The 23,990-nt window shown below is 40.2% G+C and overlaps 1 protein-coding gene across 4 annotated transcripts in view; it reads right to left on the bottom strand.

Moving 5' to 3' along the window:
• The window catches only part of Nck1 (NCK adaptor protein 1), a 64,591-nt gene that overhangs the window by 21,652 nt on the left and 18,949 nt on the right, over positions 1-23,990 (bottom strand). For 3 of the 4 annotated variants that reach the window (XM_017800257.2, XM_008841649.3, XM_017800258.2), the window contains exon 2: positions 601-714. The exons of the other annotated variant lie outside the window; for it this stretch is intronic. The gene's annotated coding sequence lies outside the window, so the exon portion shown is untranslated. The remainder of the gene's footprint in view (positions 1-600; positions 715-23,990) is intronic. 4 annotated transcript variants of the gene reach the window in all.

The following is a 23,990-nucleotide window of genomic DNA, read 5'->3' as shown; positions in this document are numbered from 1 at the left end:
CATGCATGGGGTTTAAGAACAAACATACACAAACAAATAAATATAATTTTTAAAAAATGTAAAAATATTTTACCAAACCTGCAAAATTCATTTAACTATGTGAAATAATATATTCATAGGTTTGAGAGTAATTCCAAACATGCATGTATAGCTTTGGGAGGCCATAATTATATCTACTACAATCCAAAACTTAAAAGATGGTTGGAATAAATTGTCAGGTATGGTGGTATATGCCTTTAATGCCAAGACTCAGGAGGCTGAGGTGGGAGTATTAAATGAGGCCAGCCTGAGTTAAACTATGAAACTGTTTCAAAATAAATTAAAAAAAAAAAAAAAGAAAGACAAACCTTGGGAAAATATTTTATATCCAAATATTAGTTATATGTTCACATGGTTAGCGCCCATCACACAGTTAATGCTCATAAAATAGATGAGAAAGATAAGCTTGAATATTGGCAAAGGACAATGAGCAATTACAAGCGAGAAAACACAAAAAGGTAAAAGTATTTTCATTTAAATATTGAAATTTTTTTTGTTTTGTCTTGTTTTGGTCTTTTTGAGACAGGGTCTCCCAATAGCCCCAGATGGCCTGGAACTCACTGTGTAGACCAGGCTGGCCTCGAATCACAGAGATCCACCTGCTTCTGCCTCCTGAGTGCTGGAATTAAAGGCATGTGCCACCAAGCCCAGTCCTGGATCTTGAAGTTTTTATACCTGAAAAAACAGAAAATTAAAACTGAATTACTATTCTTTACCTATCCCACCAACCGACAAAAGTCCCACAGATACCTAGTATTCCCCAGCAGATACAAAAATAAGTGCTCTGCTAAAATTACTGGTATAATAAATAAGAATTCATATAAAGCTGTGTTATCCAGTTTTTCAAAGCTGTCACAAAACACTGAGAAAATCAACTCAATGAGCTCATGGTGTCAGATGCCTCAGTCCATGGCTGCTGGGGCCTGTTGTTTGGGCCTGTGACAGCACAGTCTTATCATGGCAGGTGCGCAGGGTAAAGGAATGCTCACCTCCTGCTAGTCAAGAAGAATAAAAGAGAGAGCCGGTATGGTGCCATGAGTGCTTTTTGGGGGGGATTCAAAGGCAAATTCTCAATGACCTAATTTCCTTTCGGTAGACCACACCTCTAATAAGCTACATCATCTCCCAAGAGGGCCACAGGCTGCAGATGAAGTCCTCAACACACTGGTCTGTAGAAGACTTTGAAAATGCAAACTATAGTAAAAGCTTTAAGGTTTATTATGAGAATTTTCAACATACACAAAAATATAGAATAACACAATGGGTCTTGTACCAACTATACTACGCAGGACCCAACTTTATTATCAATATAATATTATGCCTTTCTGGTTTATTTATCCTCCTAACTTTTGGCGGAAAAACTAGAACACTATGATTTCATATATAAAAATCAACAAATGGGGCTGGAGAGATGGCACAGAATTAAGAGCACTGGCTCTAGTTTTCATTCTTCTACAGGTGGAGATCCAGTTTTGCCAGCACCATTTGTAGAAAAATGAAAACTAGAACCTTGCACCAAAGTCAACTCCAAATGGATCAAAAACCTCAATGTGAAACTGGAAACCCTGAAATTATTACAAGAAAATATTGGCAGTAACTTACAAGATGTAGATGTAGGAAAAGATTTTCTAAATTGGACAGAAGTTGCTCAGGAATTAAGGTCAGCAATCAAGTGGGACCCCATTAAACTAAAAAGTTTCAGTACAGCAAAAGAAACAATCAAAAAAGTGAAGAGAAACCCCACAGAATGGGAAAAAATTTTCAACAGTGACACATCTGATTAGCGGTTTAACACCCAGAATATACAAAGAACTCAAAAAACAAAGAATCGAAAAACCAAATGACCCAATGAAAAGATGGGCTAAACATCTAAACAGAGAGTTCTCAAATGAAGAAATAAAGATGGCTAAGAAACATCTCAAAAAAGTGTTCAACATCGTTAGTAATTAGGGAAATGCAAATTAAAACCACCCCAATCAGACTGGCTAGGATCAAGTGAACAAATGATACCAAATGCTGGCAAGGATATGGAGAAAGGGGAACATTCATTCACTGCTGGTGGGATTGTAAACTCGTGCAACCCCTATGGAAAACAGTGTGGAGAACTCTGAAAAAACTAAAAATGAACCTACCATATGACCCGGTTATACCATTCCTCGGCATACACCCAAAGGACTCATCCTATTGTAGAGACATTTGTATAACTATGTTTGCTGCTCTTTTCACAACAGCTAAGAGATGGAAGCAACCTAAGTGCCCCTCAACTGACTAGTGATTAACAAATGTGGTATATTTGCACAATGGAGTTCTATTCAGCAGTAAAGAAAGATGAAATAATGAAATTTGCAGGTAAATGGATGGATCTAGAAACTGTTATACTAAGTGAAGTAACACAGACTCAGAAAAGCAAGAGACATATGTTCTCCCTCATATGTGGATCCTAGCACCCAATACTTTAAAATTCCAGGTCCTTTTAATAAAATGATGCTATACAGCAGTCCCTTCTACATGAAATAACTACCATCATCACGACTTAAGCTGAGCCTGATCTCTAAACACTGTCACAATTGGGCTTGTTGACGGTTGTGCTCATTCATTCAAGGAGGGCCAAGCAGGGTCATTAGACCCTCACCGCATTATCCAGCCATTCTTCCCAGCCAACTGTATGTAATTTCACCCTAATTACACATGACCTCCTGTATTTGGGGAGGGCTAAAGTATACAATCTGGGGAAGACTAGAAGAGAAGGCATGACCCATGCTGGGCAAAGGCTTTCCAGTGTGCATACCCTCAGGTCATACATAATACATACACCTCAGCAATCCCTCAGTTATCTCAGTAAGTAAGCTCAGTAAATTCATTGGTTCCCCAGTAAAATTTTAATCAAACATTGGCTTGACACTAGAACCTTAAAAGGGTTCACAGTGCTTAGTATCCCCAGGAAAAGAATTCTCACAACTGATGGAAAATTTATTTGTTAATGTTATTATGTCTCATAATTATTAAAAAAAGAAAATGAGAATGTAAAAGATGTTAAAAGGATATAGGAACAGAGATAGTTTAGTCAACTAGTTTAATGAAGACAATATGTATCTAGTCAAAGTTTATCTGAGAATATTTGTTTTTTTACCCAAGCCTTACCTACACAGCACATGATAATTAAAAGTACCAGACTGGTGGAACTAACCTTATTGGATGTTTAACAACCATAGTTTGAGGCCTATACTAATCTGGTCAGAGGGACTTAAGGGGATAGTTTTTGCCCCTTGCCCTCCAAGGTCAACTAAGTTCCAGGGGACTATGGAACATCTCTCAAAATGTCCTATAACTGTGGTGACTCTCCTGTCCTCTTCTTTGGGGAGGACATGGAGGCTCCACGAGATGGACTTGAACCAGTGTCCAGTCTACAAAGAGGAAGGTCGACTTAGCGGAAACATCTCATTCATGCTTCCAAATGAAGCCAGACATGGTCAAGCAGGACCTTTGACTTATCTTCACATAGATGGAACTGGTAAAAGGGGCCAGGAGCGCCTCCCAAGCCCATGTGACCCCTGAGAAGAGAACTTCAAATGACCTTAAGTGTAAAAATAAATTGATTTATTTGGGCCAATTGTATGGTCTTAGACACCCAAAAGGAAAGTATAACCAAAGAGTAAAGTCATCAGTATATTTAAAAGTTCATGGGATTACACTTCCCAGACTTATAGGCTTAGGTCTATATAAAAAGTTATTCAGACAATTATTTCTCATTGATGATTTTGTTCCTAACCAGAAAGTGCTGCTCAGATGTAAGACTTCAAATCTTGGTCTCCAATACTGTGGTGTCCACCTGTAGCTAAGGGGGACAATCAGCTATTGTTCTAAAATGATGGATTAATTTGTTTTCTCCCCCCATCTAGAAGCCTTTGAGAGGGAACTGATACTGATTCTAACCACTCCAACAGCTATCAAAATACCTGAAAGCAAATCCTGAATCCATCACTCTAGAATCCAGCCTTAGAAGACAAAAGAAAAATGAGTAGGAACCCAATAGAGGGATGCTTTCGGAAGCCCTTGTCAAGAAATTCCAATGGACTCTCACATGAACATTTGAGAACTGCCCTGTTCTGACTTTTTTCTAGTTCCCAGTCTAAAACTTGTAATGCTAATTATAATTACTCTTGCCTTTACTTCTCCTTCACATCTCCTATTCATGATTCAAGGACTTTCTTTTCCCCCTAGAGATAAGAGTTATGCAACTTGGGAGTCTTTTAGATAGACCCACTGAAGGGGTACTCCAATTGCCTCACCCTGCATCCCTGTTCAGCATGGAAGAAGCCAGAGCAGTCTGCATCCTGATTCCCTATTGGCAATTTGGGTAACCTCTTCAGAGGTTGGTGTGATAAGAATAAGAGGTAGGAATTAGCTAAGCAGGTAGGGTAAAAAGACCCCAAAGAAAAGTAGCCAGTTTCTTGGCTAAAAGTCAAAATGTCCTTGGGCCTCTCAGCAACATACTCTGTTCCAAAGGCCAAAAATGTCGAAAGTATTTGGGAGCTTGTATCTAATCCTTAAAAGATTTTAGGGTTACCTCTTCAGAGAGGACAATGTTAGAATAGCCAAAAGCCCCATAAAAATAAATAAATAAAAAATAAATAAATAAAATTACGCCATTCATCTTTCTACTAAATTTCTTAAAATATGTCATATTTAGCTTCAGCTTTCAACTTGATACAAACCTAGGGGGAACCTCAACTGAAGAATTTCTTGGATCTAACTTCCCTATAGTCATGTGTTTGAGTCATTTCTTAATCCTTAATTAATGTAGAAGGACCCAGCCCACAGTGGGCAGTACCATATGTAGGCATGCAGATCAGGGCTATATAAGAAAGGTAGGTGAGCAAGCTAGTGAGCAGCATACCTCCATGGTCTCTGCTTCAGTTTTTGCCTCCAGTTCCTGCCTTGAGTTCCTGACTTGTCTTACTTTGATGATGAACCTGTAATCCGAATAAACCCTTTCCTCTCTTTAAGAAGGGAGGGGGGGGAAGAAATGCCCCATCATGGATTTGGTCTACAATCTAAGCATGTAGGAGGCAGACACAGCATAATCACCACAGGTCAGAGACCAACCTGGACTATATATAGTGAGTTCCAGGATAGCCAGGGTTACATAGGAAGACCGTGTGTCAAAATAAATAAGCAAATAAATAAATAAAAATGTAAATGAGTCTAAATGAGTTATATCAGTTGGCAGGAGAAGGCTGCCAACCGTAAACTCCAGAAAGCTGTCCTCTGACCTCCATACACAAGCCATAACAACACATGTGTGGGTACACACAGAAAAACATACATCATGGCTAATTAAATTCTATTTTCTTCTAACACAGACTGATAATTTGGAGAAAATTAAGTTTACTAAATAAAGTTTTAAGATAAAGTTTTGTTTTGTTTTTGTCTTTTTGAGACAGGGTTTCCCTGTAGCCCCAGATGGCCTGGACCTCACTATGTAGACCAGGCTGGCCTCGAACTCACAGGGATCCACCTGCCTCTGCCTCCCAAGTGCTGGGATTAAAGGCATGCACCACCACACCTGGCTGTTTATCATTTTTAAAAAATATGATAGAGTCAATGGTTTGTATAAGGGCGACTTATTTAAGTTGTAAAATAGTGTTAGGTCAATTTTAGAATAACATTTTTTTCTATTTTGCTAAAAGGTCCCTTCATATGTATATGTGTGTGTGTGTGTTTAGTACTAAAATGAAAAAGAGGGTCTCATGCATACTAATCATGCACTCTATCACTGAGCAGTTAGTTAATAGCTGCAGTCTACCTAGCTTGTTTATAAAATGCATGGTGGCACCTGTTTTTAATTCCAGCACTTGGGAGGCAGAGGCAGGCAGATCTTTGTGAGTTCGAGGCCAGCCTGGTCAACATCGAGAGTTCCAGGCCAGCTGGGGCTACAGGGAGACCCTCTCTTAAAAAGACAAAAAAAAGAAAGAAAAAAAAGAAAAAGAAAGATATGACCATTAAGTGTGTTCTTAACTAGTAAATAAGAATTCATTCTTACAGTCTTGTATTCAAAGGCTTTCCCTTTCTATGGTGTCTAAGGAATTTTAAAGATGTCACTCAATAAAAAAGAAGACAAATACAGCGTAATTTCTAAAATGAAATTCTTCAAGTCTATATGATTTAGAGCTCATAGAAATTAAATTCTAGAAAATAATTTGCTCAAAACTTTTGAGACTATCCCTAACATCTCTTCTACTTGTTTCTCACAATTTTTAATGTAAAATTATATATACTTTTCCCGAGTGGCAATTCCCTTTGGTTGGTTGGTTGGTGTGTATATGTGTGTGTGTGTGTGTGTGTGTGTGTGTGTGTGTAAACAGGTTCTCTTAAATATAACCTGTGTGTGTGTGTGTGTGTGTAAACAAGTTCTCTTAAATATAACCTGAGAGAATTAAACTTATTTCACAGATCACTTGTTTTAACTTTGACCTGTAAAAATTCAAGAGTAAGCCAGCTGTGGTGGCACTTGCCCTTAATCTCTGGGAGGCAGAGACAGGCAGATCTCTGTGAGTTCAAGGTAAGTCTGGTCTACATAGTGAGTTCCAGTCCAGCTGTGGCGATAGGAAGACCCTGTCTTTAACCCCCCCCCAAAAAAGGAATTCTAGAGTACAACTTCTAAGAAGTTAGCTATTATTTTGGCTCCAGTTAGACTTAGCCTAAGTGCTAGTCTTTTTAATTTTTATTATTTTTCTTTTTTTATGTGTATGAGTATATTGCCTGCATGTATGTAAGTGTACCCATGTTGTGCAATGCCTGCAGAGGTCAGAAGACAGCATCATACTCCCCTGGACCTGGAGATATGGATGGTTGTTAGCTGGCATGTAGGTGCTGGGAATAGAACCACGAGTCATCTCTCCAGATCTCTCCAGCCCCCTAAGTACCGCTCTTTCCAAACCTCTTTTGTTGATCAAATTTGGTTAAAACTGCTTTTTTTTTTTTTTTAACCTGGACTACAGTCACCTATCACATCCCCATTCAAATGGGATCACAGTGTACAAAGGGTCATGCCTATCTCCTGGCTAAGGATCAAAGAACAGAATGATTATCAGTGTTGGCTTTAAAATTCATTTAGAGACAATGGGGGGAGGGGAAATATCAAGATCAAAATGAAAGCCACTTGTACCAGCTCCCCAAAAAAACCAAACACAAAAAGCCTCTTACACATTTACCTATCCTTCCACTAGATGGAGCTATTGGCTAGCTTCCAACCTTGGCCTCTTGTGTTCTAATGGTCTTTTTGGACACAACCCATTTGCTCCTTTTTACTTGTATGCTACAAATGCCCCTTAATTAAATCTATGTACCAGTACAGCAATAAACAGCCAATCAGATAATACAGTGCCCTGAACTCCTGAAGCAATGGACTAGCAAAGGGCAGGGATTGGGGGGGGGGGTTGTAATGCGGCTCAACCCTATTCTCATAAAATGATGGGGAGGGAAACTGGAGAAATAGCTCAATCCACAGAAAATATAAAAAAAAAAAAAAAAAAAAAAAAAAAAAAAAAAAAAAAACAACAAATAGAGGATCATGCACTTGTAGCCTTAAGTGCTAAAGAGGTAGAGATGGGAAGATCCCTGGAGTTCACTGGCCAGCCAAGCAGGGATAGTAAGAGATGCTATCGTTTTGTGAAAGAACTCATCTCAAAGGCTACCCCTGAACCTACCTGCTCACTGGCCAGGCAGCCTAGCCTACTTGGTTGAGTTCCAGGTCACTGAGAGAACCTGTCTCAAAAAAAAATGTGAATGGCAGCTAAGGAATAACACCTGAGGTTTCCTGTGACCTACACATGCATGTGTCTCTCCACATGCACCTGTACACACACACACACACACACACACACACACACAGAGTTACACAGAGTCACACACACACACACACACACACACACACACACACACACACTGAAGTGGAATGATGGCTTACCAGTCGGGACTTAAAAGAAGGTCGAGTCACTGGCCATTTTGATCCCATCTTGCTTCATTTCCTTTTGAATTATCCTAAGTCTTTCTACCCTACATTTACTTTGGATCCCAGCAACAACAGGCCTGATAAATATCTTAACTGCCCCGGCTTAAGCAACAGAGACCATCTTAACAACCACATAGCTTTTCATGGCCAATGATGAGACAATGAATGGCCTGAAGTAATGAGCAACCAGACCACAGCCAGACCTAGAAGACCTGGACAGCTACTACGGAAACGCCTAGTCTTTGCCTCTGTTTCTCTTTCCTATTTAACACTGACACTGCTGTGAGCACTTTGAAGAGAGATCTCTAGATTTCATTAGGCTTCTGTTCTTTCCCATATGGCCATGCTTCTCTCTCTGACTGGCTTTCTAAGTATGTTAAATCTCATTCACACCAAAAAGTGCCTTACTGTATATAAATTAAACATAAAACAAAAACATCCACTGAGCTGTCTTACACTTTCAATGGACCGTTTTTATCCATGCATAATGTCCCATTATTCAATATATACTCACTGAGTTTTGCTATCTTCCAAATGATATTTTATATAATATCATCAAATTTCATTGACCCTATGTAATCTCCATAATAAAACAACAACCTAGTATTATGAAAATAATTTTGGCTTTAAAGTCTTGCCCCAAACTTTAGAACCCTTAGAGAACTACTATCTTAATAAATGACTGCTACCAGATCAAATGTCTAAAATCTGTACTTAATCTATTTCTATATATTTATTAGTTATAATTATATATTCACATTAACTTTGTCAAATCATGTAATCGACCACTATGCATGATTTGTAAACTCTGAGGAAAGGGTATTTTTAATATAGGCCGGCTGGCATCCTATGCAAGGGTAGCCAGTGCTGTTAACTACTGAACCATCTGTCTAGCCCCTCCCCTCCCCTCCCCTCCCCTCCCCTCTTCTCTTCTCTTCTCTTCTCTCCCCCTGCCCCCCGTAGCCACTGCTGGCCTGGATTCTGAGGTGGGCCTTGAACTCACAGGAATCCACCTGCCTCTGCATCCCAAGTGCTGGGATTAAAGGCATGTATCATCACCACACCCAGCTTAGATGCTATTTTCTTAAGGAAAAGCAAAAACCAACTAGTGGCAGGAAAAAAAAAACACCTAAAGGGAAATCTATCATGCTACTACAAATATAATTTTAGAATCTGCTGTACTTTAACACAGAACTTGACAATTTCCTGTTTCTGATAAGAATCAGCTAAGTAACAATACTCAAGTGACTAAGTCAGGAAGTTTGGTTGGGTTACAAAACTCTGGTAAACAATGAAGGGAGAAAAAGCAGCAGTAATTTTTATGTTCCTTAAGTAGTACAAAAGAGAGGCAACTGACATGATGATTTTATTATATTCAACATTTTAAGTCCTAACATTTTGTCAAGTAGTTTATATTGCTAAATATTCTTATTAACAAAACAATCAATGAAACATTTCACTACTAGTAAAACGAAAAAAAATGGAAGCATATCAGAAATAAAGTCAAGTAAAATCAAGTTGTTTTGTTGAGTTTGTGTTCTGGTTGGGTGGTCAGTTGGTTTTTTCAGACAATATAAACTATAAGAAAGCGTAACATAATGAAGAATATCATTATCAACACAATGAACATGAGTCACTAATTATTCTAACCCTTATTTTTACCAGATAGCTATTAAACAAAATGGGCTCACAACTGACTATAATCATGTTTTAAATTTTTCATTGTGATAAAAATAAATTATATGGTTATGCTTTCTTAGCACACATGAAGCCCTGAATTCAATTCTCAGCATTACATAAAACTGGATGTAGTAGCACATGTATGTAATTCCAGCCCTGGGGACTGGAGACAGTTTAGAGACAGAACGATCACAAGTCCAAGGTCATTCTTGGTCATTTAAACATAATGCGTTTAAAGCCTATCTGTGCTGTACAACCATTACTACCATTTACCCTCAGAGTAATTTTCATCTTATGAAACTGCATCTTCTTTTTAAATTCTTGTTTGTGTGAGTATATTGCCTGCATGTGTGTAACTGTACCCGTGTCGTACAGTGCCTGTGGAGGTCAGAAGAGAGCATCAGATCCTCTGGAACTAGAGTCACAGACAGTTATTAGCTGCCATGTGGGTGCTGGGATTCAAACCCAGGTCCTCTGCAAGAGCAGCCAGTGCTCTTAACCATTGAGCCATCTCTTCAGCCCCAAAATTGCATTTTTAACATATTAAACAATAATTCTTCTACATGTAGTCAAACTACTCATTAAATATGAAAGAATAAAATATAATTGTCAGGAATTTATTCTCAAAATATTTAATTCCAGGGCAGGGGCAATGACTCAGTGGTTAAGAACACATACCTTCTAGAAGACCCAATTCAGTTCCCGAAGCTCACAACCACCTATAACTCCAGGTCCAGGGGATCCATCCCCTTAGGCTTCCCTGGGTACATGCAGTCACATACACAGGTGTACACACAGTGTGTACATACACACACACACACACACAATTGAAAAGTTTAAAAATTAATTCCAGAACTGGGTATCGCAGCACTCAGAGGTAAGAGGATCCAGAGTTCCAAGCCTGCTGGGCTATACTAGAAGACTTTATCTCAAGAAAAAAATAAATAAATAAAACAGAGCAAGAGGGCTGGAAAGATGACTCAGAAGTTGAGAGCACTTGCTCCTCTTGCAGAGGACCCAGGTTCAGTTTCTAGTACCCACATGTGGCTCACAACCATCATAACTCTAGTTCTAAGGGATTTGACAACCTCTTTTGACCTTCACAGGCACCAGACATGAATATGGTACACTTACATATATGCAGGCAAAACACTTGTGCTGGATAGCTTTAGTGGCCAACTTGACACAACTGAGTAGAAGGAGCCTCAACTGGGAAACTGCCTCCATTGGACTGGTCTCTGGCCATGTCTGTAGGGTATTTTCTTGATTTTTGAATGATGTGGGAGGTCCTAGCCCACTGTGGGTGGTGTCACCCCTGGGTAGTTTGTTATATTCACACATAAGAAAGCAGACTGAGCACTGCCCCGGGGAGCAAGCCAGTAAGCAGCGTTTCTCTATGGCCTGTGTTCCAGCTCCTGCCTCCAGGCTCCTGCCCTGAGTTCCTACATTGGGCTCCCTAATGAACTATAAACCTATAAATCTGGGAGATAAAAGCCAAATAAACCCTTTCCTCCCCAAGTTGGTATTGGTCAGAATATTTTGTCATAGCAATGGAGAAACAAACTAGAACAACACTCATGCACATAAAATAAAATGAAGATATTTTGCCAGACCTGGTGGCTTATGCCTTTAATCCCAGCATTTGGGAGGCAGAGGCAGGTGGATCTCTGTGAGTTCCAGGCCAGCTGGGGCTACAGGGAGACCCTGTCTCAAAATAAATAAATAAATAAATAAAATTTTAAAAAAACATATATATAATCTTAATCGGAAAATGAGAATACATGGTACAGCAAAACATGAAGTAAAAACAAAAACAAAACAAAAAATGGATCTAGGAAGTAAAGAAGCAACAGAGAAAGGCAAATGGAAAAGAAAACCTAGCTAGCTCTGAAGTTTGTCTAAAAGAAATATTCCAAACGAAGTAGGAATCCAAGAAAAGTTTGTTATACAAATGTTTACAAAACGAGAGGTGTATAAGAAGGCAGCTAACTACAAACTCCAAAAAACATTTTTCGTAAATGAAAATTTCAAAAAATTTAAGAAAAACTAAAGTCTACATGAAAGGAAATTTAATCGCAGGAGATAGGTCAGCTGTATAGACCACTTAAATGTCTGCATGGTCATAATAATAGATACTAAATATGGATACATAATTTTACCAAGACAACAGGACTGAGCCAGTCATGGTAGCTCATACCTGTAATCACACCACTTGATAAGTAGAGGTAGGTGAATTACAGTTTCCAGGTTTGACTGGGCTCCTGAGTCAGAACCTGTCTCAAACAAAACAAACAAAATCCTGAACCAAGGGCTCAATGGGTAAAAAGCCCTTGCTACATAAACCAACTGACTTGAGTTTGATCCCTATGTCCCATAGTGGATGGAGAGAGTCAATTCCTGTTATCCTCTGACCTCTACACACCTACTACTGTGCCCATAAATGCACATGTATATACACACACCCCACAAATAATTATTAAAAATTGTTAAGTCAAAAGTAATTATGTCTTCAAGCACGGGACAAGGAAAAGATGGGGTGAACAAAGAACTTCAATGGTGGTTACAGTCTTCTTAGTATTATTTGACATTTTAAATCATGATAAAAATTTTTAAAGAAACCCTCTCTGGACCCTTTAAAAATAAAAATTAGGTTACTCAAAATATTGCAGAGCTGACCTAAGCTTTACCATCCATTCTCTCTTCCTTTTAGAACAGTTTCTCAATTTTCTCTGAAGAAACTACCCTCTGAAAACCTCCAATCTATTTCAACATTTTTTGGGTGAAGGTACATCAACTTGGACAGTGTATACAATTTGTACATGGTCAATCAAAATGTTAAATTCCCTTAGTTCTCTTGACTATTTAAAGAATGGAATAAAAATTATTCATTTGATGACTCCTGGGATGTCTGTAGGGCTTTATTTTTTCACTTTTTTAATTGCTTTCGTAATTTCATACATCATTTCCCACTCAAATCCAGAACTCCCCTCCCTCATCCATACCTCCCCCATCCCCCCACCAAACCCTATGCACTCTGCCATACATGCTGAGTCCTATTCATTCAGGTGTTTGTACCTAAATGTCCTTCGGTGTAAATGCGGACCGAGGTCTAGTCAGCCCATCCAGTGGTCCTGTGTAAATCATACTCTCCCTCCCCCAGCAGCCATCAATCTCAAATAGCTCTCAATCTAGTGCTGGCCTGCCACCTATTTCTCACCTCCCCTTTGGGTCCTTGTTTAAATTGAGCTGATTATGGGTCCCATGCTCAATGCCACCACTGCCACAGGCTCACATGAGCAAGCCTCCAGTGGCCTGGAGGCCTCTACCTCCATGTTCATGAACCAACCCTGGCTCTTAGAATCTTTCCGCCTCCTCTTCTGCAATGGTCCCTGAGCTGTGGGTGGGTGAGGTTCCATACAGGAGTCCTATCCTACACTCTACAGTCTTTTATTCTCCAAAACTTGGCCAGTTGTGGCGTTCTGTGTGCACTGAACTCTGATGTACATGGAAGCCTCACTGGTGAGAGTTGAGGAGTACATTAGCCCTCTCTCTACTCCTTATTCTGCTATGTTCCATGAGCTTTAGTTGGAGAGATTCGACTGCAGATGTGTCACCTAGTACTGCGCATCCCAGGCGAATGTTCTCTGTGCCTGACCAGATTAGCAACTCTTCAGTAGCCTCCATCAGTTGCAAAAAGTAGCTTCTTTGATGAGTGCTGTATGACATGCTTGTCACTCTAAAGGAGGCTCTTCTATCTGGCACTGCATTCCCTGCCAAGCAGCTCCCAGGTATACATATGCATTAATGTTCAGACATTCTGCGTGCATTTCTCATAGGGTTTCTAGGACATCACTTTTCCCTCTAGGTTTCCTAACCCCCAAGCTGCGGCCCCCCAGCCCCTGGCCGAGATTCACTCATCTCCACTCCTTTTTCTCCTATCCAGCTTCCCTCCTCTCTCCCTCCCTAGTCACAGTGCCCTCATTATCCCCACCCTCCCCTCAATACCTCCTGACTCCCGCCATCTTTCTTTTCCTGACTTCCTTCCGTCCCCCGCCCCACCCCACATCATGGTCCCTTGCATGTCCCTCCCTCCTTCCCTCTCTGCCGATTACTCCCACTTTTTCCACCTCCCTCAGGTACTATCTGTTCCCTACTATCCCCCTTTCAGGTTGTTTCTTGTCCTTTACCTCCATGTACCCTTTGCCTTTACCTGGCTCCTGGTGTTACTTCAGAATTCATATACTCACATATAAAGATTGGTGCTACAATCCACAAACGAGGGAAAACATACATCGCTTGCTTTTCTGCATTTGTGTTACTTCACTTAGTACAACACTCTCTAGCTCTATCCATTTACCCGCAAATTTCATAATTTCATCTTTGCTTACTTCTGAGAAGAACTCCATTAAGCAGATGTATCACATTTTCACTAACCATTTGTCAGCTAGGGGACATTTAGGTTGTTTCCATTTCTTAGCTATTGTAAGGAGAGCAGCAACAGACATAGATGTACAGGTATCTCTACAGTATGATGAGTCTTTTGGGTATATGCCAAGGAGTGGTATCACTGGATTGTATGGTAGGAAGGGGGTTTTGATGGTTAGTGTTGTCAACTTGACAGAATCTAGAATCATCTGGGAGATGGCCTCTGAGACTGACTGTGGAGGATTCTCTTAATTCTGTTAACTGAGACGGGAAGACCACTTCACTGTAGATGACACCATTCCCTCAGCAGTGGATTCTGGACTGTTTAAAAACAGAGAAAGCCAGCTGAATATGAATGCTAGCATGCATGCATTTATTACTTTGTTCATCTGACTTTGGACCTAGCATGACAAGCTGCTTCAAGCTCCTGCTGCAATGAATTCATCAACACAATGGACTGTAACTAGAACTGTGAGCTAAAATCAACCCTTTCTCCTTGTTTTGGACAGGGTGTTTGATCACAGCCACAGGTAAAGAAATTAAGACAAGAGTACTTGTCCCAATAGACTTGAGCTGAGAGCACAAAGATCTCAAAGATGGAGCAAGGCATGGTGGCACATGCCTATATTTGAAGGTGCTGGGAAGGCTGAGGCAGGGAGATCATCTGATCCTAAGAATTCTAGGCCAGTCTAGACAACATTGCCCAGTCTACAAATAAATAAATACACAGAACCATAAATAAATAAACAAAAAATTTAAAGAGTAGGAAAAACAAGGTAGAACCTGCAATGAAGCTAAGAGGTAGAGGTTAGAGTCTGTTCATTTTTGACCTTCCAAATCTCGTCATTTCTCAATACAGATTCTATACTGAGGTTTTTCATTATAGTAACTGAAAATTATATTTCTGCTGGGCTACATAGCAAGTGTTAAAGCCAACCTGGGCTACATAGAGAAACCCTGTCTCAAGAGGAAAGAAGGTTGGTGAGACGGGACTGTGGGTACCTTGTATGAAAGCCTGAAGACCTAAACCCAAGGTAGAAAGAGAACCAGATATTGAAAGTTGCCCTCTGACATCCACATGAGCATGTGCTGTGGCATACATGATATTTGTGCACATGAGCATGCTTCAACACACATACAAATAATAATTTTTTTAAAAAAATTAAAGAAAACAATGAGGGAGATAAGCAGGAGGTGAGACCTCAAACCAAAAAGTACAAACAAAAATATGGATCTGAAAAAGCTACAGGTAGGTGAGGGGGATGGGGTAAGGGTGGCTGGGGAGATGGCTCAGTGGTTAAGACTTGCCAAACAAGTGTGAGGACTGGTGTTTAGATCCCCAGAAAGCCGTGTAAATGACAGGTGGGGGTAGCAGCCAGTCTGTAATTCCAGCCTCAGAAAGTGGAGCCAAAGGATCCCCAGAGCAAGGTATTTTAGCAAGCCCAGTTATACTGATGAGCTCTTAGTTTCATTGAGAGATCCTGCCTCAATGAAAAAAATGAAAGAGAAATTTAGATGAGTCCCAACATCAATCTTGGGACTCAACATGCACTCGTACCCCATGTGCCCCCCACACATGCAAAAATAAGCATATACACACACATACAAAAACTGGAAAATGGGGTTTTTTGGAAAAACTTAACGGAAACTGGGCATGGAAGCACATGCCCATGAGCCCCGCAACTGGGATGCTGAGAAGGGAAGAAGGGGAAGAGGGAAAAAGGCTATGTGAAGATTAAGGAAATTTCAATTATAGACATTCCCAAATTTAAGTGTGCGTGCACAGGCGCATTCTGAATATGGTTTAGTATAAGCTAAGACTGAATACTGTGGATCTTGTAAGAACCAAATCATTTATTTTCCCAAGTCTTTCATTTACTACCTATTTTTTTAAAGTTTACTATGCTTCAGGCACAGTGTAAACTATCCAGTTTACAAAGCTAAATCAAGAATAGTACCCGACAACAGGGCATGGTAGCACACACCTTTAATCCCAGGACTCTGGAAGCAGAGGCAGGAGGATCTGTGAGTTCCAGGCCAGCCTAGTCTACATAGTGAATTCCAGGCCAGCTGGGGCTACTGCGAAACCCTGTCTCAAAAAGACCACAAAAAAATAAAAAATAAAAAAAAATTAAAAATCATGTTTTGGGCTCAAGAGATGAGGCAGGCAGATCTCTGTGAACTCGTCAGTTTGGTCTACATACTGAGTTCCAGGCCAGGTGGGGCTACTAGGAGACTGTCTCAAACAGTACCTGACCTGGGAAGGTGGCACGTGCCTTTAATTCTTACACTTTTGAGACAGAGGCAGGCAGATCTCTGTGAGTTCAAGGCTAGCCAAGTCTATATAGCCAAGTTACAGGCTAGCTACAGCTTCACATGAGACCCTGTCTAAAAAAGTATGTCCATTAGTTATTTTTGGTTGCTGTGATAAAACACCATGCCCAAAAGCAATTTAAGGAATAAGGAGCTTAATTCTGGCTGTATGAGTTACTTTTCTGTTCCTGTAACAAAACACCATGACCAAGGCCACTTACAGAAGGAGAAGTTGATAAAGTTTCATAAGGACAAGTCCATCATGATGGGGGAGACATGGCAGGAGGCAGCCAGAAGCTGAGAGCTCGTATCTTCAAATAAGCACAGGAAGCAGAAAGAGGCAGACTAGAAGTAAAATACTCTCAAAGACTGCCCCAGTGATGTGCTTCCTCTTCCAGCATGGCCATGCCTCCTAAATATTCCATGACCCTCCCCAAACAGCACCACCAACTGATTAATTAAAGTCTATGTAGGGCATTCTCATTCAAACCATCACACTCGCTTTCTGTCCCAGAAGGGATGTCCACAATGGCAGAGGAGGCATGGCAGCCGGTGGCCAAAGCAGGAAGCTGAGAGACCACATTTCCATTCACATGCAGGAAAAAGAAAGTAAACTAGAAGTGGGATAAGGCTATAAACTCTCAAGCCCCCCTCCCCCCAGTGACCTGCTTCCTCCAGCAGGGCTAACCCTCTTAAAGATTCTATAACCTACCCATACTGTGCCACCAGCTGAGACCAAGTATTCAAATACCTGAGCCTGGGGGAAGGGGGGCATTTTTCATTTAACCACCACAGTAACCTGTCCTAGAAAAGCTTTTTGTTGGGAGCTATTAATCCATTATGTACATTGAGCTGTGGCAGGCTTGATTGTTTACTGAGTTTGTTTTGCACACCAGTACCTAATCTGCCAAGTCAGGAGGAATGTGTTTATATGGTGGAGTTCACAACAAGTATTTGACCACTCCTTGACCCTCAGATACAGGTGGGAAAAACAGCTGTTGAAACTAATTGAGCTAAGCAAATGGTGGCTATCTCTGATGTTCTTCTGTATAAAAAGGCGGAGCTAAAATAAACCGGGGGCTGCAATCTCTACTGACAGTCCTCCCAAGTATCTTTTCTCTGTCTCTTGTTTTTTCTTTCAATCCTCACTCCCCCTTTCAGATATTGTCTGTCTTGGCCGGCTAGCACAGGCAGCTTTTCAAACTTATTGTTTACTATATTATAAGGAATACCTAAAATATAAAGATTCCATAACCTACCCATACTGTGCCACCAGCTGAGACCAAGTATTCAAATACCTGAGCCTGGGAGAAGGGGGGCATTTTTCATTTAACCACCACAGTAACCTGTCCTAATATATTTTATCTGTAAAGACCTAATATATTTTATCTGTAAAACTGACTTACTTTAAACTTATTCTATTTTCATTAGTTAGCATCACTAAATTAGGTCCAGCCTTAAACTTCTAAGATCCAAAGAAGAAAATAACCTAGGGGGAAGAAAATAGGTGTGTGCCTCAGCACTGGAGAGGCAGAGAAAGGCAGTCCTTGGGGCTCACTGGCCAGCCAGCCTTAGTCTAATCAGCAAACTACAGGCAAATAAGAGGGTCTGTCTCAAAAAACAAGGTGATGGAACCCAAGGAACGACACCTAAAGTTGACCTCCTGAGGTATACACACACAATGTATTACCAAGAAACAGGAAAGTATGATCAATATAAAGAAAAAGAGGAATTAAAAAAAAAAAAAACCAGAAATGGTCTAGAGAAAGAAAAGACAGATCTACTTAGTAGACAAAGCCTATAAAACAACTGCTTCAAAGATATCCAAAAAGCCAAAGGAAGACATGGAAAATGGCAAAATAGAAACTCAAATATGAAACTAAAAGATATCCAGGAACTGAAAAATATAACTGAAATGACAAATTTACTGGAAGCATTTGAGTAAGCAGAATAAATAATCAATATATATGAACATCTCGAACAACTGAAGTCAAATAAACCAAGGAAAAGAAAAAAAAAAAAAGACTGGGGAAATAGGAACTGTATGATATAATCAAGAAAATCAACCATAAGCATTGTAGGAAGTCCATAAAGAAAAAAATAACTAAGAGATTAAACATATAATGACCAAAAAACTTCCCAAATTTGGTAAAAGATAAATATGCACACATCTAATAAGCCCCAAAGAACTCAAATAGGAATAAGCTTAGGAGAGATCCACACCAAGCCACATATTATCTGTCAAAGCAAAGACTTAAAACCAGTAAGAGGGAAGCAACTCATCACACAAATGATCCTCATAAGATTATCATCACCAGATTTCTTATTGGAAAAACTGAATACTCAAGATTCTGAGAGAAAAAGTAGAATAAAAACCCATCAACTAAAAACCCTGCATCTTGGGGCTGAGGGCAGCACTGGCTGCTTTTACAGAGGACCCACATGGCAGCTGTTGGATAAACTTGTCCTCCAAGTGGCAAGACAGAATGGCAAGCAAATGGATAGATGCCTTCTCTAGCTTTTCACCTGTTTACTTCAAACTAACTGGACTACAAGACTCTCTGTAGGAGGGGAGGGGCAGAGGGAGACAGTCACCCCTCCCACCCAATCAATCAGCCTTAACTGCATGAGGGGAAGGGACTAAGAATAGGGACAGGGGAAGCCAGAGAGAGGGAGGCACTTCGCCATCTTGGACCCACTAGCAACAGGTCTGGAAGCCTGCCGAAATGTAGGGAAAAAAGTCCAAGGGTATTCATACCTTTACAAGTAGTCCCTTACCACCATCATATGCTCTGTTAAAAACAAATCTTTTTGTTCCCTAAACCGTAGTTTGGAGGAATATTTCTTGGTTTGTCATAAGGATGGTGGGAGGAGGGGTCTGCATTGGGAGCCTAAAAACCTTGAGCACCTCCCAGCAGCAAATTTAACTTACAGCAGCTAACAACCATTGGTAACTCCAGTTCCAGGTTCAGTGAGAGATGGTCTCAAACAATAAGGTTGAGAACAATACAGGAAGACATTCAACGTTAATTCTGGTTTGCACATGCATATACGCATACACAACACACACACACACACACACACACACACACACACACACACGAGCACATATACACAGAAAAGGAATCACTAAAGGTTTTTTTTTTTTTAATTTTGTGCATGTGAATGAATTGACTGCATCTATGTAAGTGCACCCATGTCATACAGTGTCCACAGAGGTCAAAAAGTGTTTCAGATCCCCTGGAACGGGAATTACGGACAGGTGTTAGTTACCATGTGAGTGCTGGGAATCAAACTCGGATCCTCTGCAAGAGCAGCCAGTGCTCTTAACTGCTGAGCTCTCTCTCCTGCCCCATCACTAGAGGGTTTTTTAAGCAAGAAAACCATGACACACATGGTGACAGATACTTCTATCATTCATTAATATCTGCATTCTCTTCATCAGGACATGCTTATATTACATTTCTACATCCCTGAAGATAGAAGGGATCACGGCCTAGCTATGACCAATACAACGTGGGTGAAACTGATATATACTACTTCTAATCCGACTCTAAAATCTTCCTGTCCACACTTCCCTTTTCAAATCAACCTCAGAAGCCACATGCTGATTATGGTGGTGACATAAAAAGAGGACCTTGTGTCCTTAAGTAACTGCATGGAGCAAAGGTACTGTAACACACACATCCTGGAAGGCACTATTTGAAAGTAACACAAATTTCTGTGCTGTCACAAAGACTGTGGCTAATTAGATCTATTAGCATAGCATAATATAGAAACCTTAAAAACATTTCTCTGGCTACTGTGTGAAAAAAAAATCAAAAAGAAAGATAAAAATATAGATAAAAAGACAGACTTAACAAGCTAGGCATGGTGGTTCACACCTGTAATCCCAACACTTGAGGAGGAAAAGGACTCAACAATTAAAATATTATTCTATTAAGAATGAGTAGAGGAATTACATTTCTCTAAATACAGAGAAAGCGTCAACTGGTCTTTGAAATGATAATCATCACTAGTCATTAGGGAAAGACAAATCAAAACCACAAAGAGATATCACCTCAGGTCTACTAAGATGTGGTGACACTGGAACTCTTTGTGTACTACTGATAGCAATGTAAAACTGTTACAGCAGCTATGAACAGTATTGTAGTTCCCCAAAAGTATTACAAATAGAATTACCATACGACCCAGCAAAAGACGCAGTCATGGGCCAGGCATGGTAGTGCATGCCTTTAATTCCAGCACTAAGGAGACAGAAGCAGATCACTGTAAAAGTTAGGCCAGTCTGGTCTACATAGCGAGTTCCAGACCAGCTAGGGCTATAGGGAGACCCTGTCTCAAAAAACTAAATGAATAAAAAATAAAAACAACAAAAAAGACAGTCACAAAAAGACAAATACTTTATTATTCCACTTGTGAGGGCCTTTGAACAGATAAATTTATTGAAACAGAAAGCTAAACAGATGTGGGTGCCAGAAGCTAGATGGAGGAAAGTAGCAATGTTTAATGGGTAAAGAACTTTCATATCAAGATGAAAATACTCCTACAAGTGAATATACTAAACGATACTAAACTATACATTTGAAAATGGTAAAATGAGACAGAAGCAGGAAGATCCTGAGTTCCAGGTCAGTCTTGACTAATGTGACCCCATTTCAAAAGGCAAAAGCAGGGGTTGGAGAGATGGCTCAGTGGTTAAGAGCACGGGCTCCTCCTGCAGAGAACCCAGGTTCGATCCCAGCACCCACATAGTGGCTAACAACTATCCATATCTCCAGTTCCAGGGGATTTGATGCCCTCTTCTGACCTCCACGAGCATTGCGGTACACAGGTGCACTTACATATACGCAGGCAATACATTCATACACATTAAAATAAAAATAAAGCCAGGTGTGGTGGCACATGCCTTTAATTTCAGCGCTCAAGAGGCAGAGGTAGGAGGATCTCTGTTGAGTTCAAGGTCACCCTGGACTACATAGTGAGTTCCAGGCCATTTGGGGCTACACGGAGACCCTGTCTCAAAAAGACCAAAAATAAATAAATAAATTAACAAACAAATAAATAAATAAATAAATAAAAATTTAAAAGAGCAAAACAAAATAGAAAGAATAAGAGAAAATTTTTATAACAAAAAATTAGGAGACCAACAATTGCCAGCACCACATACAACCAGACATGGTGGATACACACTTATGATCCTACAGCTAGGTATTGACTTTGAGGTCAGCCTGGGGTACATGAGACCCTGCCTCAGTAAACAGATATCAAAGGCTAGCATAGCAAGGTGACTCAACAGGTATAGGCACCTGCTCCACTAGAACAGTCTAAGAGTGAGGAAATAAGGAGTCTTCTCTGATTATTTTAAAATACCTGTGAAACACCCAAGTAGCAACATCAGTTTATGGCAAATTGTATTTTCAAAGATGGATGTGAGGGTATCCCCACCTGAAAGCACATACAAAGTGATTTAGACCCCACCTATCAGTGGTAAGCAGTCATTATTCCTCTTGTTGGCTACAATACAAGTGAAGTTATCCAATTTCCATGCTGTCATTGAAAATGTTACAACTTATGCAGCTAGAGAGATGGCTCAGTGATTAAGATCACTGGCTGCTCTTGTAGAAGACCTGGGGTTCAGTTCACAGCACCCACATAGTAGCTAACATCCAAAATTCTACTCCCAGGGGATCCAATATGCTCTCTGGCCTCCACGGGCATTGCACCCACAAATGCACTTACACATATATGCAGGGAAAAATTCATACACATAAAAATAAATAAAAATAAGTTCAAAGTCTCCTAAATGTGAGCTCCTATAGTCAAAACCAGGTTACATATTTTGGGGGAAAAAAAGTTGCAGTCTGCTGGGCACTATACAGATTACGAAGTCTGCTGGGCACTATATAAAGTCTGCTGGGCACCATACAAAGTCTGCTGGGCACTATACAGATTACAAAGTCTGCTGGGCACCATACAAAGTCTGCTGGGCACTATACAGATTACGAAGTCTGCTGGGCACCATACAAAGTCTGCTGGGTACTATACAGATTACAAAGTCTGCTGGGCACCATATAAAGTCTGCTGGGCACCATACAAAGTCTGCTGGGCACTATACAGATTACAAAGTCTGCTGGGCACCATACAAAGTCTGCTGGGCACTATTCAGATTACAAAGTCCGCTAGGCACCATAAAAATGCTCTTTTCTTGAAGCCATGCTATCATGAAGCCCAAGAAATCCATATAGAGATATAATCCACAGCCAAGGAGCTTCCAACCAACTCTTAACACCAACTTAACAATCAAGGAAACTTAAAAACCAATATAAATGACATTGCTAATTAAACTCCAAACTGCAAATTTCCTGCTTGGGTATTCTATTCTCTATGCCACAAAACATTACCAAGGGCTGGCGACATGGCTCACTGGGTAAAGGCACCTGCTACCAAGCCTGATAAGCTGAGTTCAATCTGGAGGACCCACATTATGGAAAGAAAGAATCAACAGTGTGGCTGAGTGAATAACTCCACCTTAGAAATCCTTTTCATCATCAAGATTGTGAGAGCAATGTTCACTATTGACTATCTTCTGAGGCTGCAAATAAGAATACTAAATCTAATCAATTTCTCACTGCATCCCCTAGCAGTTTTTAGAGCCTTTGCCCCACACACTCTGAAATCTCACAATGACTACTTTATGTGTAGTTATGAATCTACTGTCTCTTAGCTTCAAAACTACTCTTTTCCTCTTTTGTGTTCTCCTGTCATCAGAGGTATCACACCTCCTATAAAATACCTTTACTTCCTGACCAGTCAGTAACTGCTCCTCAGAAGTCAAGTATAAGAAACGTATCAGTCTTCTGTTAAACACTGTAAAACTTTGGTTTAAGACAAGGAATTCAAATGCTATAATCCCACACACACCCTGTAAAACTTATTATACAAAAGGTCTGCTGCATCCCAGAACCTGATGGCCTGGAATGGCTGAACCCTTTTACTTTTGTCTAACTCCTTTCCCCCTTCTTCATTTTCTGGGTAAGGATTTCTTCAAAACTAGTCAACCACAGAAGACTGTAAGGGCAGACAAGAGCCAATGGGGAAGACACTGTACTCTTGTGTTAGGGTCTAAAAACCTATTAAACTTCCAGAACAGGTGTGCTTACTCTACCTGAATGATACAATGCACTCTATTGCAAAAGAGAAGGCTTCCTTGCCTAGTTATTTTCAATCTGTCTGCGAGTTCTTTGTGTGGTATTGGTAGAGTGCTTGGACCTCAGATTATTTTTCTAACAGAAGTCTTCAAACTTCTAAATTCTAATACTGGCAAACTTTATTCTTCCAGCTCTAGTGAGCTAGTAATTACTTCCTGCATGGTTTTTTTTTTAACTTTTTGAGACCTTGAACTCACAATCCTCAGGCCTTAGCCTCTCAAGTGCTAGGATTACAAGAAATGTACAGGAATGAACCATGCCTAACCCTAAGCATTTTTTTATATATTTTATTTTTTTATGTGTATGTA

This window comes from Nannospalax galili, unplaced genomic scaffold, assembly GCF_000622305.1.
Source record: "Nannospalax galili isolate Female #2095 unplaced genomic scaffold, S.galili_v1.0 scaffold861, whole genome shotgun sequence".
Classification (NCBI taxonomy): domain Eukaryota; kingdom Metazoa; phylum Chordata; class Mammalia; order Rodentia; family Spalacidae; genus Nannospalax; species Nannospalax galili.
The sequence above is the reverse complement of the archived record's forward strand: the minus strand, read 5'-3'. Positions and strand labels throughout refer to the sequence as shown.